The 16,675-nt window shown below is 50.9% G+C and overlaps 1 protein-coding gene and 1 long non-coding RNA gene across 6 annotated transcripts in view; one reads left to right on the forward strand and one right to left on the reverse strand.

Annotated features, from left to right (window-relative positions):
• Positions 1-7,236, reverse strand: part of SOX13 (SRY-box transcription factor 13) — a 54,748-nt gene extending 47,512 nt beyond the window's left edge. For all 5 annotated transcript variants that reach the window (XM_009189266.3, XM_009189259.3, XM_009189251.3 and 2 more), the window contains exon 1: positions 6,626-7,236. The gene's annotated coding sequence lies outside the window, so the exon portion shown is untranslated. The remainder of the gene's footprint in view (positions 1-6,625) is intronic.
• Positions 7,237-12,432: 5,196 nt separating this feature from the next.
• On the forward strand, positions 12,433-15,070 carry LOC103878570. Its single transcript, XR_638804.4, has 2 exons — positions 12,433-14,773; positions 14,892-15,070. It is a non-coding gene; the product is annotated as an uncharacterized LOC103878570 (long non-coding RNA).
• Positions 15,071-16,675: the final 1,605 nt, after the last annotated feature.

Below are 16,675 nucleotides of genomic sequence, written 5' to 3' on the forward strand. Positions count from 1 at the left end.
AATTAGCCAGGCATGGTGGCGCACGCCTGTAATCTCAGCTACTCAGGAGACGGAGGCAGAATTGCTTGAATCCAGAAGGCGGAGGTTGCAGTGAGCCAAGATTGCACCACAGCACGAGGGCGGGGGGGGAAAAAAAAAACCTGTCCACAAAAAAAAAAAAAAAAAAAAAAAAAAGGTTCTATGCTGTGGACTACACAGACTGGACAGATTTTTTTTTTGGGGGGGGACAGAGTCTTGCTCTGACACCCAGGCTGAAGTGCAGTGGTGGAGTGATCTAGGCTCCAGGTTCACACCATTCTTCTGCCTCCGCCTCCCCAGCAGCTGGGACTACAGGTGCACACCGCCACACCCGGCTACTTTTTTTGTATTTTTAGTAGAGACAGGGTTCCACCGTGTTAGCCAGGATGGTCTCGATCTCCTGACCTCGTGATCCGCCCACCTCAGTCTCCCAAAGTGCTGGGATTACAGGCGCGAGCCACCGCGCCTGGCTCAGAAATCTTTTCCTAGGGGAGCTGCAAAGGCTTCATCATCATGGGGCTTTAAGTTGGGTCCATGGCATACAAGTGCTCTTAGGAGGGAACTACCATATCACTGCTCCTCCGAGAAAGTATTTACATTTTTTAAAAAGCAGTCACTCTTGATCAGAGAAGCTGACAGAGGTCGGAGGAACCCTGCTGAGCTGGCCTGCAGCAATCTTTGAACCAAGTCTTCCCAAGAACTAAGGAAAGGCCAGTCAAAAGGCAGGCAGTCACCGAGGCAAAGACCACCATCCAGAGCATGCCTTCCTGCTTCAGGGCAGGGAGCTGACAGGAGAGGGAAAGCAATCCTCCATGGGTCTAATTCCCCATCTGGTAAAAGGCATTGTGATGGCCTCCCTGGCTGACACATCCGGGTTCCAGAAAGGGGACTAGCAAAGGGTGAGGACCGCAACGAGTTCAGGCAGGAGCGAGCCCTCTTAAGCAAACACTGAGCACAAAAATAACTCCCATTCAAAGCACGATTTACTGTGTGCCTGGCCGGCCCTCCCAGCACAGAGCCCTTTTCAAACACTCAGCTTCACCCCTGAATGTGGCTGGGGGAGGGGGCTCAGGAGCACAGCTGCATTTGAATTCCACTTTTTCCGGTGGTGTCAGCTTCCTGGAGACTTACCCAGGGGAGCTGCCCAATAAGGACCAATCTCAAAGCACCCCCAGAGAGGAGAAAACCTTTGTAGAATCCAGTGTCAGCCTCTCAAGGGCAAGGACACCTAGATCCCTTGGTGGAATAGGCCTAGCTCAACCAACACTTGTCTGGTAATAGCAAACCCCAGCTTACTATTCGTGGAGCGCTGTTGCTACAGACATCATCAGCCATTAGCCTCCCAACAGTTCTAAGAGGAAGGTATTGGCCGGGGGCGGTGGCTTGCGTCTGTAATCGCAGCACTTTGGGAGGCCGAGGCGGGCAGATCACCTGAGGTCAGGAGTCCAAGACTAGCCTGGCCAACATGGCAAAACCTCGTCTCTACTAAAAATACAAAAATTAGCCGGGCGTCATGGCACGTGCCTGTAGTCCCAGCAACTCAAGAGGCTGAGGCAGAAGAATCGCTTCGACCTGGGAGGCGGAGGTTGCAGTGAGCTGAGATCACGCACTACATGATGAGTGAGACTCTGTTGCCAAAAAAAAACAAACAAACAAAAAAAACATTAGCCGGACGTGGTGGTGGGTGCCTGTAATCACAGCTACTCAAGAGGCTGAGGCAGAAGAATCACTTGAACCTGGGAGGCAGAGGTTGCAGTGAGCCGAGATCGCGCCATTTGCACTCCAGCCCAGGCAACAAAATCGAAATTCCATCTCCAAAAAAAAAAAAAAAAAAGGAAGGTATTATCACTGTTACCGTCCCATTTCACAGGAGGGAAAACAGAGGCTCGGAGATGTTATGGGACAAATATTTCTCCTGACCCTAAATCCTTCTCACTGTGGATGTGTTTTCCTAAGTCTACCAATTACCACAGTAGCAAAATGCCCACTATGGGACTCTCCCACCAGAAGGAATGACGGGGATAAGGATGCAGGTGGAACATGGGGTATTTTCCAGAGCCGAGGCAGCACTGAACATCATCCATGACTGACCCTGGCACTCTTGATCACAAAATCTGAGTTGGAGGTGGAAAGCCCTCCCCAAGCAAGTCTAATCCAAGTCATCAAGTCAGCCTCCTAACTTGCCTGATTCCATCCTTGCTCTCCTTGAAGCTCTTCACTACTTAGCAGCCAAAGTGATCTCTCTGTTGTACATATTTTTCACTTATGAAGTAATTTGGCCGGGTGCTATGGCTCACACCTAGAATCCCAGCACTTTGGGAGGCCGAGGATGGTGGGATCATTTGAGGTCAGGAGTTCGAGACCAGCCAAACCAACATAGTGAAATACCGTCTCTACTAAAAATACAAAAAAATTAGCCAGGTGTGGTGGCACACACCTGTAGTCCCAGCTACTCAGGAGGCTGAGGCAGGAGAATCACTTGAACTTGGCAGGTGGAGGTTGCAGTGAGCCAAGATCACACCACTGCACTCCAGCCTGGGCGACAGAGTGAGAGTCCATCTCAAAACAAACAAATAAACAAGCAAACAAAAATAATTCATGACCATTGTAGAAAAGCAAAAAAAAAAAAAAGGGAGATAAGGAAATTAAAACCATCCTTATGTCTAGGATCCAGAGCTAACCTCTGTAAATATTCTGACGCATCCTCCCAGATTCTGTCCATGCGTGTGTGCACGATGGCCATGTGTACACTTGCAATTCTCTGTACAAGATTAAGGCTGTACTCTGCAGTTTTATATCCTGATTTTGTCACTTCTTATGTAATTTTCCAGGTTATAAACTGCTATTAACCACGTTTTGGGGAATGGTTTGTATACCCACCCGGTACTAAATTCAGAAAAGACGAAAGGGTCTACAGCAAAAACAATCTTTTCTCCATCCCATCCCTCAGCCACCATTTCCCTCCCTTGGGGCAACTAGTCCCAAATAATCTTTTAAAATCATGGAGCAGATCATGTCACTCCCCTACTTAAAACTCTCTGATGGCTTGCCATCACCCTGCAATAAAATCCAGGCTCCTAATCAGTCTTACTCTCTGGCTCTCCTCTGATTTCTCTGATTTCTCCAGTCTCTCCTCTCCAGCCACATAGCTGTTGCCCCTGTTCTGGCCTTAGGGGGTTTCATTTGCTATTCCCTCTGCCTGCAATCCCCCATCTCCAGGTCTTTATGCAGCTGGCTCCTCACCCTTCAAGGCCTGGGCTGAGCTGTCCTCTCCCCCAGGTGGCCTTCACTGGCCTCCAAATCTAGGGCCACCACTGCCTGACCTACATATGTTTTCTATCACATCACCCTGTGGTATTTCTTTCACATTGCATGTCATAGTCTGATAGTCTTGGTTACTTAAAATTATTTACTGTCTGTCTCCCCACAATAGAAAGATGCCTCTTTGAAGGCAGGCACACTGCCTGTCTTGTTCTCCCCTGTTATCCCACTGCGTAGCACAGGCCCTGGCACATAGCAGGTGGTCAACAATTTCTGTTGAAGGAGTGAATGGGGTGACTGCAGTGTCAGTTGTCATAACTAAAAACTGCCAATTGCAGGATCGCCAACACGAAGAAGCAACCTTCTGGCCATCCCCCTCATGCCTGGGGTGGAGGTTGGAGGGTCTGAGAAAGGAGGACAGGAGCCTGTTGTCCAAGGCAGTGTGGCTGGACAGCAGCACCCTGTTCTTCCTCCTGGTTCCTCAGCTCACCCCTTACCTCTGCTATGCATTTGCAGAATCCCGAATCAGACAAGGAACTTGTGACAAACCCAAATTCCTAGAAAATCCTCCAACTGCAAGTGGAAAGTTGGAGGTGACACTTTTGCCCCTCACCCCAAATCCCACATCCAGTCTACCCAGGCAGCTGTGCTATTCCATGTTTCCAAGTGAGTCCAGCAGCAGGAGACACAGACGCTACCCAGGGAGCAGGGCTCCTCCTGGGACAGTCCCAGCCCATCCCACCTGATTCCTCCCCTGGGCCCCTGACACCTGGGCTCTTCTCTAGAAATTCACCCAGCCCCAGAGACACAAATGCACATCCAATCCTGATCCAGCAGCCCAGGCTGAGGATGCTCAAGGGACACCCTTTTGGAGACACTTCCTTCCTGGGACCTGATTTCCATGGAGAGAACACTGCAGTTGAGCCAAGATTGATTTTTAAGAATGAGGAAGGGAGGGAATGAAATGCTTTCACAAAAATTGTGAAGGGAGGGAGAAAGGAAGGAAACAACAAAAAGAAAAAAGACTCAAGAAGATGGCAGTAGACAAGGAATAAGAAGGATAAGTTTGATCTGAGGGGCTGGAATCAGGAAAGGGTGGGAGAGAGTACAAGATCTCCTCGTCTCCAGAAGTGGGCGATATTATAATTGATTAGTTGAGCACAAACACCAAGTGCTCTTCTGGGCTCTGTACAAGGTCAGTTAAATAATAATGGCAATAACAGCTAATATTTATCTAGCACTTATTATGTACCAGGCACTGTTCTCAGTTTCACTTTATTAAGGCTTTTAATCCTCAAGTCAACCCCTTGAAGCGTTCATATTAACCCTATTTTATGGCTGAGGAAACTGAGGCACAGAGGTTAAGTTAAATTGCCCACAGCCACACCGCCAGGGGCATCCGGGATCTAACTCCAGCTCCAGGACTCTTAACCACTAGGCTATATTTGGCCCTCAGTGATCCAGGTAGGTGGGTCCCTACCCTCCTGGAGAGCATGCCTTCCGAACCAGTATCTCCCAAACGATCACGACATGCCAGTTTCAAAGATGGCTGCTTACTCTACCCATTTCGCATGCGGGAAAGTCCGAACCCACGCTGCCCATCGATGGGGAACTGGAATCCAAATGTGCTGAATCCCAGCATCTTGCGAGGTGCTTTCTAATGAAGCACAGTAGAAACAGGGGTCAGCCTCAGGCCCTGACTCCCGACTGCGCCGAGGCGCGGATTACGGAGTCGGGGAGCCTGGGAGCCGGAGAAAAGGAGCTAGCGGGCCGGCGCCGCGTCGGCCGGGTCCGAAAACAGAACCGCGGAAGGCAGGGAGACCGCCCCAAGCCCAAGGCAGAGAGCAGAGGGCAGAGAGCGGCCTGGCTTGACGGAGAGCGCCGCCCGGCCAGAACCAAGCTTGCCTCCCAGGACTGCGAAACGAACAGAGTTATGCACCCATCTTTGAAACCGGCATGTCGTGATCGTTTGGGGGATACCGGTTTGGAAGGCATGAACTCCGGGAGGTAGGGACCCACCTACTTGGACTACTGAGAGCCAAGTACAGCCTAGTGGTCAAGAGCCAGCAGCATCGTCTCTGGCCATCTTTGGCCAGACCCCTTCACCAGCGCCAGCGCCAGCGCCGAGGCGTCCTGCCCGGAAATTCCCAGAGAGTCAAAGCAAACTTCCCAGGAAAACTCTTCGGCTTCCTCCAAGCCTCTGTCACCGTGGCGGCTGCCAAGAGCGCCAGCGGAGTCTTTGCAGCTGCCGCGGGCCCTCCAGGGCGGGAGCCGCCGCTCCAGCGTTCGGGGTCCTCCCGGAAAGGTCCAGGGCTGAAGTTCAAAATTCACTTCCCGCCCAGGCCCGGCTCACTGCCCCGCCCGGTACTCTCCGGCAACCCCCACGTCTCTTGCCCTCTCCAGCTCCAGTTAGTCCTGGAGCGCCTCCAGCCTGAAGACCCATGCGGGCAGCTGGGCGAATCCCGCGGGCGATCCCTGCGCGCCTGGGGACTGGAAGCAGCCAGAGCTGGCGCACACACACAACCTTGTGTGTGCGTGTGTGTTTACGTACGGAACGCGCGGGGTGGGAAAACAATGGCGAGCCGCTGGGAACTGAGCGACTACCCGCTCCGCATCTCCCTACCCCTAGGCGCTATCAGCGTTTGCAGCGGAATCGGGATGAAAAGGCTCACCTACGATATCCCAGGGCGGGAGGTGTGGGTAGTAAAAAGCAGCCTGGGGTGGGGGTGGGGGTGGGACGGGAGCAGCCGGAGCAGAAAACAAACAGGATGCGGCGCCAGTCTGGTCCGCTGGGGAACGACCCTGAAACCGTGGCAAGGGGCGCGCGTCTGTCCCCCAGCACCCCACGCAACCATGGCGGAGGAGCTCTGCGCCTCGTCGCAGGCACCTGAGCCCCACGCAGGACGCGCGCAGGTCGCCTCGGCTTCCCACTGAGAAATCCTTGAACTAGGCGCATAGTCGGGCTAATGAGAAAGACCTAGTCCTCTGCGGTCGGCGAGGAGCGGGTTGGGGGTGCACCCTAAGCTCGACCCGCGTGGTGAACGCGCGCGCGCGCGCGTACACACACACACACACACAAACACACACACACACAGCCACGCACTGCCTTACAGGCTGCCACCCCTCTCCACAAGGAACCAAGTCGGCCAGGGAGGAGCCGCCTCTGCCCAGGGTTGTTGGGGGTAGGTGAGGGTCCGTCCCTCCTCGAAAAACTTTGCACGGGGTGGAAACTCGCAGGGAAGAGAGCCGGTGGGTGCCCAGAAACGTAGGGGCGCAAGTGTCAAACTTCAGCGGGCTGGGGAGATGGGCGCGACGGCGCGATCATGGCGCGGAGGGGTGCACTTACTACTCAGCCAGGCGCGGGGCTCGGGGCTCGGGGCTCGCGGCTCCGCGCTCCTGCTCCAACTCCGTGCGGTCCTCGCGGCTGGCAGCCTACGCTTCCCGCTCACATGCCCCCGCGACGCCGCGGGCGGGCCGGGTTGGTGAGGCTGGGCTGGGAGGGGGCACGCCCCCCGCCGTCGGCCGGGGAGTAGCTCCGGACCCACGGCCACCCTTGGTCCGCGCCCCACGGGGGGCCGCCGTCCCGGGCGGCGAGCTTGGTTCCGGCCGGGCGGCGCCCTCTCCACCGAGCCAGGCCGCTCTCTGCCCTCTGCCCTCTGCCCTGGGTTTGCGGCCGTCTCCCTGCCTTCCGCGGTCCTGCTCCGCCACTAGTCCGACGCGCAGCCGGCCGGCCCGCCCTGCTCTCCGGCTCTCCGGCTCTCCGGCTCCACGCTCAGCGCCTCGGCTTGGTTCCGAGTCAGGGCCTACGAGGCTGACCGCTGAGCTCTGGGCTCAGACCCGGGCTCGCCGGTTCTGGACCTGGGTTCCAGGACCCGTGCTCACACAGTTCAATTCCAAGCCGGGACTGGAGCAGGGCGCTCGCTGCTCGCCGCTGCGAGGCTACTGGACAGCCTAGAGGAGAAAGAGGGAGGGAGACTGAGAGCGCGCAGGGGGAGGGGGGAGGAGGGAGGGAGGGAGGGTGGGGACATGCAGAAGAAGGGAGGGACAGAGAGTTTCCTCCTCCTCCCTGCAGCCGGGTCCATCCAGGCATCAACAGCTGGAAACCTCTGTTGGAAAGGAGAAAGCTTAAGGTTTCCGGGCGGCGGTGGAGGGTGGAGGTGGAGTGAGGGGGTGTAGAGAAGAGAAGAAAGAAGGATTCTGCCCGCTCCCACTGCCCAGGTATGCAGATCGCTACAGAGAATCTTCACTCCTTAAAACTAGACCTAAGAAGTTACTGGTCCAACTCCAAGCCTCCTAGCCCCTCCAGACAGATAGCCTGAACTCGGGTTTTTAAATAACCCATTTCTCTGGGAACCTGATCTCGGCCGGGCGCAGTGGCTCACGCCTGTAATCCCAGCAATTTGGGAGGCCGAGGCGGGCGGATCACTAGGTCAGGAGATCGAGACAATCCTGGCTAATATGGTGAAACCCCGTCTCTACTAAAAATACAAATAATTAGCCGGGCGTGATGGCACGCGCCTGTAACACCCGTACTCAGAAGGCTAAGGCAGGAGAATCGCTTGAAACCGGGAGTCAGAGGTTGCAGTGAGCCAAGATCGCGCCATTGCACTCCAGCCTGGGCGACAGAGCGAGACTCGGCTCAAAAAACAAACAAACAAACAAACAAAAAACCTGATCTCACCTGTAGCTAGATGGATTCCTGATATCTCCAACCACTCCCTAATCCTGTCATTTGCAGCCTCTCATATAAATCTCTTATTTTCTCCTGTCCCATTATATGGGAGGGTGGGGGAGAATGCAGAGTTGGTTTCCGTTCATTCAACATATTTATCAAATGTCCACATGTGACCGGGCGCGGTGGCTCACGCCTTTAATCCCAGCACTTTGGGAGGCCAAGGCAGCGTATCACCTGAGGTTAGGAGTTCGAGACCAGCCTGGTGAAACCCCCTCTCTACTAAAAATACAAAAATTAGCCGGGTGTGGTGGTGCATGCCTGTAATTCCAACTACTGGAGAGGCTGAGGCAGAAGAATTGCTTGAACCCGGGAGGCGGAGGTTGCAGTGAGTGGAGAACGCACCACCGCACTCCAGCCTGGGTGACAGAGTGAGACTCCGTCTCCAAAAAAAAAAACGTCTACATATGCCTGGCTTACCTGAGTGCTGGGGACACGAAGACAAATGAGACAGTGTCCTTCCCTTTCTGGATTCTGATTTTGTAAAGGAATGGGTGAATATACCATTGCAGTGAAGTGGAGAGGGCTAAGATAGGGCAGGCAAATGGGCGCAGGGCCACCAAAGACACTGGGGTATGGGGACTGGAACCAGAGTCTTCTTGGGGGAGGTGGCATCTGAAATGGGTCTTGGAAGGACCTGTGGGTGTAGGGCAGATTAAAAGAGTGACAATCATGGACCTACTAAGAAGTCTATGCCCACAGTGTGGGTGGCCAGTGTGTTCAAAGGTGATGGTCAGCAAGGCTCTCAAGGCCTTCTAAGGACTCATCCTTGCCCACTGCTTTGCCTGGCTAACTCCTTTCATCTTTTAGGTCTCAGCCTAGACATCAACTTTCCCTGAAGCCTTTCTTGATGGCCATATCTGGGCCAGGTGCCCCATCTGTGGGCTCTGGAAAAATCCCCACTTGTAGATAATATGGTAACCATTCATTTGTCTGTCTGCCCTGCTCGACTGTAAGCTCCGCAAGGGCAGGGATGTATCTCTCCAGTGTGCCTAGCCAAGGATAGAGAAAGAGCATAAATACTTATTGATCAATACTTGTTGATGGAAGGAAATGGGGAGCCACTGAAGGATTCTAAGCAAGGCCTCAGATGCCATCAATCTAGCTGGAGATAGGAAGGAGGCCAGTGACCAGACAATAACAGTGACCAGGGTAAAAATGATGCAGGCCTGAGCTAAGCTGGGAGTAGGAGGAATGGAAAGGAGAAAACAGGTGGGTGTAAGAGAGTGGGAGAAGCCAACATTAAGGGCCTGATGTTTGGGATAACTATGGATGAAGCCATCCTAGAAACCATGAAAGCGTTACCCAAGTTGCCAGATGTAGTGGCTCATGCATGTAATCCCAGAACTTTGGAAGTCCAAGGCAGGCGGATCACCTGAGGTCAAGAGTTCGAAACCAGCCTGACCAACATGGAGAAACCCAGTCTCTACTAAAAATACGAAATTAGCCGGGCGTGGTGGTACATGCCTGTAATCCCAGCTAATCGGGAGGCTGAGGCAGGAGAATTGCTTGAACCCCAGGAGGCAGAGGTTAAGGTGAGCTAAGATCGCGCCACTGCACTCCAGCCTGGGCAACAAGAGCGAAACTCCGTCTCAAAAAAAAAAAAAAAAAGAAAAGAAAAGGTTACCCAAGTGCCACCAAGACTTTCCTCCTCCCAGACAACATGCCTGTGTTTTCCATGTATCTGGTTGTTTTTCTCTGGCCCCTGATCATCTTCATGGAGGCAGCTTGACCGTGGGTCCCTCCCTGTAGCTGTCCTTAGTAACAGCAGATTGAGAGAGGAAGAGCAAAGATCAGCCCTTCCAAACACTGCCACCAAATTAAGGTATAAAGTGTCTCCCTATTGGGTCTTAGACACAATACTATTTTCCTATATGATATCTACTTGTACCTTATCCCAATTCTGTGAGGTTGGTGTCATCCCCATTTTATTTTATTTTTTAATTTAATTTAATTCCATCTCTTTGCAAGTCCCTGAGTACCTGGAATCCCATTCTAGAGATGAGAAAAATGAAGCTCCAGTTAGTGGTAAGAGGAAGTTATCTGATTGAAGATTCTAGATTTTCTCTACTACTGCACCATTTCCCAGGAACAACTATCAAATGTACACGATTTAACTCAGTCAGCCTCTCCTTGAAACACTCACTTCATGAGTCCACAGTCTCCTGAGTCCTCCCACCTCACTGGCTGCTCTTTCCCAGCCACCCTTGTTTATGCTCCCTCCTCCATTCTGGTCTCCAGGTGGGCATTCCCTGTGGGCTCTCTCCTGCACCCCATTTTCCTCCTACCACCTCTCCCTAGGTAAAATTTTGTCCTTTTCCATAGCTTTAAGTACCAACTATGTAGTGATGATTCTCCAAATTATTTAATATCCAAGACTATTATCCAACCACACACTTGATGTTTCTACTCAAGGGCCTCACAGGCATTGTAACCATAATGGGCCCATTGCCTGAGGGCCTGCAAGTCAATACACCAACTACCAGGGTTGCAACAGAAAAAAAAATTTTAAACGCAAGGCTGAACAAGGAAAGGAGAGAAAACCTCAATTCTGCTTCTCCAAAGAGTTGGGGGCTAGGGATTTTAAGGGGTCTGGAGTGGGCCGAGGTATGGGGATCACTGTGGATGAGTTGAAGAGTACGGAGAGTCAGGGAGATGAAGAAACTGCATTCTCATGCTGATTACTCTCCTCTGTGAGGGTCTTCCAACTGGTGGCATCAGCCATTCTGCTGGAACTCAAGAGCTAAAAACATCTTAAGCAAATCTTAAACAAAAGCCTTATGATTCCAACGTCAGTGATCCTATCTATAGGAACAATGGGGATGCAAATCGATTCTTCAACAAAAGCCTTATGATTCTAACATCAGAAGTCCTATCTATAGGAACAATGGGGATGTAAATGGTCAGTATCTGGTTCTACGGGACTTTTAGCAACAAGGAAGTGCGTCAAAGTGCAACCTAATTAATGCTTTTTCTTTCTTTCTTTCTTTTTTGAGACAGGATATTGCTCTGTCACCCAGGCTGGAGTGTACTGGTGAAGTCACGGCTCACTGCAGTCTCAACCTCCTGGGTTCAAGGGATCCTTCCACCTCAGCCTCCCAAGTAGCTGGGACTACATATACAGGCATGAGCCACCCTGCTTGGCTAATTGTTTTTCTTTTTGTGTAGAGACAAGGTCGCGCTATGTTGCCCAGGCTAATCTCAAATTCCTGGGCTCAAGTGATCCTCTCACCTCGGCCTCCCAGAGTACTGGGATTACAGGTGTGAACCACCGCACTTGCTCATTAAGGTTAAATTATAACTGTATTTCTGTCCAGAACCTAGCGTGTAATACTTGCTAACCCTGTGAGGATGGCTTCCACATCCTAACCCTAACATTGAACCTTTAACCATCATCCCCAACCCAGTACCATCTTCTTTCCCATCCAGTAAATGGCATCACCACTTACCTAATGGCTCAAGTCAAAAACCTAGCCATCATTTATGATTGTTTTTTGCTCATCTAATCAATTTAGTGAGTCATTGGCCTATCTCCAAAAATATATCCCAATCCATCCATTCCTCTGTCTTTACCACACCACCCTAGTCCAGGCCACCATTACCTACCGCTCAGATAGACTACAACAGTCTCACCTGCAATGACATCATTTCACTGAGGCTGCTTATATCTGCATGACTATAATATTTGTTCCAGAAATTTCTTCCCCAGGAAGGTAAGAATGTAAACCAGTAAATAACTTCATTATTTCCTTCAGGAACTTCCTGAAAATCAATTTATCTGAACAATAGGCTGCTCAAACAGCCCTCTTCTTGGAACAACAGTTTGCTTAACTGGGCAAACTAGTAGCTTATCAAACAATTGTTTATTCTTCAAGACCCTCCCTTCACCATGTCCTCCAATCCTAAACTGTTACAAATTTTGCCAAATCCCAATCAGATCCCCATACTGAAAGATCTGCCTTGAACTAGACTTGAAACCCTATAAAAATCTTTACACCTGGAAAGTTCTTCCCCAAACCCTCCTCTTCCTAAAGTGGGCACCTTTTCACCCTCTTGTCTCTTCTCATCTCCCCCTTTCCTCCCATATAAAATCATCCTCTACCCCATCCCACCTTTATTCTGTTTCTCAGCCCTGTTTGCTTCCTTCATAGCACTTACCATAGTTGCACTTATTTTATCTGTTTTCTTGTATTTTTCTTTTTCTTTTTTTCTTTTTTCTTTTTTTTTGGAGACAGAGTTTCTCTCTGTCACTCTGGCTGGAGTGCAGTGGTGCGATCCCTATTCACCACAACCTCCGCTTCCTGGGCTCAAGCAATTCTCCTGCCTTAGCCTCCTGAGTAGCTGGTATTATAGGCGCACGCCACTACCGCCTGGCTAATTTTTTGTACTTTTAGTAAAGACGGAGTTTCACCATGTTGGCCGGGCTGGTCTTAAACTCCTGGCCTCAAATGATTCACCCACCTCGGCCTCCCAAAGTGCTGGGATTACAGGCGTAAGCCACCGTGCCTGGCTTCTTGTATTTTTCCTGCTTCCCTTTAGACTGTAGGCTCTGTGAGGGGGGACCTTGTCTGCTCTAGTCTCCGTTTAATGTCCAGAATACCTGCTGAAGGAAAGACTCTGCTTGGCTTCCGGGAGTGGGGGCTCCGAGGGCTCCCCTCTGATTTGTGTGTGGCCATAGCCTGAAACACAGGTGGGGGTTGCAGTGCCCAGATGTGCTGGGTTTCTGATTTTCCCTTTAACCTCCAAGGTTAGAGACAAGGTGTAAAATGCAAATGCCCTTGGGAGAGATAATAAAATAATTAAATTCACAAAATGGTGTGAATTACTTTCCTCAAGCACCAGAGTGAAAGCTCTGAGAGAAAAAGCAAGAGCCCACGGGTTGAGAACAGGAAGAAGCATAGTGAAATCCTGGTCTCACTGCTCTGCTTCAAGACGGTCCTGCCTGTTCCCTCACCCACCCCCACCTAACCCAGGGCCATTTTCCCTGCAAAGCTTAGAAACAGGGTGCTTGTAGGTCGGGTCAGTCACGTCAGGATAGGCCCAGCCTCATGAGGTTTGTCTGGTACCAACTCTTCATCCTTCTGTCTGAGCAAGTGCTTTTCCACATCTCTATAGCTGGAGATGTGAGTCAGAGGTGCCCCACTCAGGGGATCTTGCACCATGGCACAGCCCGTGGGGCTTCTTCTCAGAGGCAAGCACTGCCTTCAGGCTGACCTGAGGTGGGCTTCTACCCACTTCTACTTGGGCTTTTCTAGGGAGTCACACTCAGGTATGGAGCCCATCAAGAAAGTAACAGATTAAGTCACAGCTGTTTCATTTGCCTATCAGAATCTGACAGTACAAGATCTGGAAGGAATCGGCCTTCCAGAACCATCTCCTCTAGCTCCCTCTTTGTGCAATAGAGAAGACTGAGGCACAAGGAGGAGGGATAGCTCACTCCAGCCTGCACACTACACACGGGACTCCCTGAAGCTATCAGCCGCTCTGTGAAGACCGGGACAGTTCCTTTCACAGATGAGGAAGAAGACACTCAGAGAGGGGAGGGAAATTTCCCAAGACCACACAGCGAAGGGGCACCATCGGACATCTGAACCCAGGTTTTCTGGTCCTCAGATCCATGCTTTGTCCAGCATACCATGCTGCCTTGCTGCTTGTGGGATTTTCTGGTCCTTGGAATCTGAAACATATAATAAACAGCAGCTGAGTAGTATTCCGTACCCTAGATTCTAGCCTAGACCCTAGAAGTAGAAGCAGCTCTCTGCTTTCCATATGCCAGTCAGCCTCCTGTTTCTTGAGTGGCGGACTTTCTCCCAAGGACAGAGGACCCAACCCATACCACCACTCCTTAACATGCAGGCACAGAAACATGCAGGGACTCCACTCAGTGTGTGGGTTCAGCTAATGTTGGTGACTTGAGTCCTTTTTACACATACACACACACACAGACACACACACACGCACACTTCTAGAGCTTTTCCACTCCATCTTCATGTGTTCAGCTGCCACAGGAAATGAGCTTGGGAAGAGGGCTGGAGTAGTCATTCTCACCTCCAGGGCTAGTGCACACTCTCTGTGAATGTAATTATCTGGAGTCCTAAGTGTAGGGCCAACAATCAGGCCGCATGTCTTCCTGATCTACTTGGAATGGGGGCAATGCAAAGACAGGGCCACTTCCCCCTGCAAGGACGCCCACACGCGTGCAAATACGCACAATGGTGGTTTTTTTTCATTCTCTTCTGTCTCTTCCCACAGAGAGGGGCCACTGGGCCCCACCAGAAAAGGCAGGTGATTGAGGGAGGGAGGAAAAGACATGCGGAAGGTGCTTCCCTCCCAGAAGCCTGCGCCATTTAGAAAATCCTGAGGCCGTCTCCTCAGTCTCTTTTCCTCCCCATAGCTACCACCTGGCTTACAGTGTCCCACACTCACCCCCAAACTTTTTTTAAAGCCCTATTTCCTGCCTTGAGGAGACCTAGATCCCCATCCTGGGAGGGACTGGCGACAATGAACAAAGGCACCATGGAGTAAAGACAATTAACAATCCAGAAAAGAGGGGAAAGAGAGGCTTTGTTCTGGTCTCCATGGCAACAGCGGGGTGGGGGAGAGGGGAGGATGAAGGAGGAGGAGGAAGAGAAGGGGCATCCAGAGAGGCTGATACTTTCACTTTCCTTTCATCCCTCCCCTCTCCGCCCCTTTGGATTTCTGCCAGGGATCCCAAAGGAAACAGAGCTGGGACAGGCCAAGTCTGAAGGCTAGAGATTAGAGGTGGGCAACTCCAAGATTCATGCCTTAGTTGAGAACTCACTGGGGAGTTAAGGCTAGACAGGAAGCTCTGGGGACTGAATCAAAGGTATTTGAGCTCTTCCTCCTCTTTTTCCAAAAGGCTTACCTTGTGCCCAAGAACTGTACCCAAAGATTAAGTGTCTGCCCTGGATGGACACCTCACGGTCAAAAAACTTGGTCGCTTCTGCATCCCTTCTCATTAGGATGTGGTGAAAAGTGAAGACAGGACTGTCTACACAGCTTGCAGGATCCGGTACAAAATAAAATGTTCCAAAATTAGTCCATGCGCGGTGGCTCACACCTGTAATCTCAGCACTTTGGGAGGTTGAGATGGGTGGATCACTTGAGGCCAGGAGTTCAAGACCAGCTGGCCAACATGGTGAAACCCCATCTCTACTAAAAATACAAAAATTACCCTGGCATAGTGGCATACACCTGTAGTCCCAGCAACTTGGGAGGCTGAGGAGAAGAATCTCTTGAACCCAAGAGGTGGAGATTGTGCCACTGCACTCCAGCCTGGGCGACAGCGACCCGTGAGACCCTGTCTCAAAAAAAGAAGAAAGAAGGAAGGAAGGAAGGAAGGATGGATGGATGGATGGAAGGAAGGAAGGAGAGAAAGAGAAAAGTAAGGAAGAAAGAAAGATAAAAAAAGAAAGAGAAAGAAAGAAAAGAAAAAAGAAAAGAGGGAGGGAGGGAAGGAGGGAAGGAAGGAAGGAAGGAAGGAAGAAGAGAAAGAAAGAAATAAAAAGGAAGAAAGAAAGGTGAAAGAGAAAGAAGGAAAGAAAGAAAGAAAGAAAAGAAAGAAAGAAGAAAGAAAGAAAGAAAGGAAAAGAGAAGAGAAAGGGAAGGAGGGAAGGAAGGAAGGAAGGGAAAAGAAGGAAATGTTCCAAAATTGTTAAGAATTTCAAGATGGCAAAAGCAGAGCACCAAGTGCAGGGCCCTCTGAGCACAGTGTACAGGTTGCACATCCATAAAGCCAGCCCTGTCAGGAGGAGCTTGGGGCTGGGCTCTGTCTGCCTGCTCCATGTGTGTGTGCATGCGTGTGTGTGTGTGAGAGAGAGAGACCTCTCCACTGCACACATTTCTGAGTGTGCGCTATGGTCTAGATGATGGTGTCCCCTCAAATTCATGTGTTGAAACTTAATCCCCACTGGGATCCCATTAAGATGTGAGACCTTGGAGGGGTGATTAGGTCATGAAAGCGGACTCCTCATGAATGAGATTAGTGCCCTTATGAAAGAGGCTTGAGGGAGCTGTTTGCCCCTTCAGCCATGTGGAGGACACAGATGGTGCCAGCTATGAAGACTGGGCCCTCCTAAGACCCTGAATCTGCCAGCATCTTGATCTCAGACTTTCTGGCTTCTAGAATTTTGAACAATACCTTTCTGTTGTTTATAAATTACCTAGTCTAAGGTGTTTTGTTAACAGCCTAAATGGATTAAGATGTTCACTTTTGAAGCAAGAGAGAAACCAAGTACAGAAAACCCATTCCCAAGAGTAGGGTGTTCTAGTAACCAGTGTTGACCAGGTATCCCAGGCTTCCCTCTTTGGAAAAGGCAGAAGACGGTGAGATGTACAAAGCTCCAAAATCCTGCTGAAGAACTATCAGGTTTCTATCCTAGGGGATTTAGAAAACACCTTCAATCTCACAAGGTGTTGCTCCCAGGAGCAGAAGTTTCTTGGCATGAGCAGCCAAGCACATCAGGCCTGGCCTCGTGGGGGGGCCTCTTCATTAGCCATAGGAGAACAGACCTCCAGAACATTTCTTGCTCTCAGCAAACCTAACATCATAAGAGAAAATGGGTTAGGGACTCTGGAGACCTGTCCTTCTAGGGCTCAGCCTCACTGCCTTGTGGGTCCAAGTGAAATAAAAAATATTACTCA

Source organism: Papio anubis, chromosome 1, assembly GCF_008728515.1.
Source record: "Papio anubis isolate 15944 chromosome 1, Panubis1.0, whole genome shotgun sequence".
Lineage (NCBI taxonomy): Eukaryota > Metazoa > Chordata > Mammalia > Primates > Cercopithecidae > Papio > Papio anubis.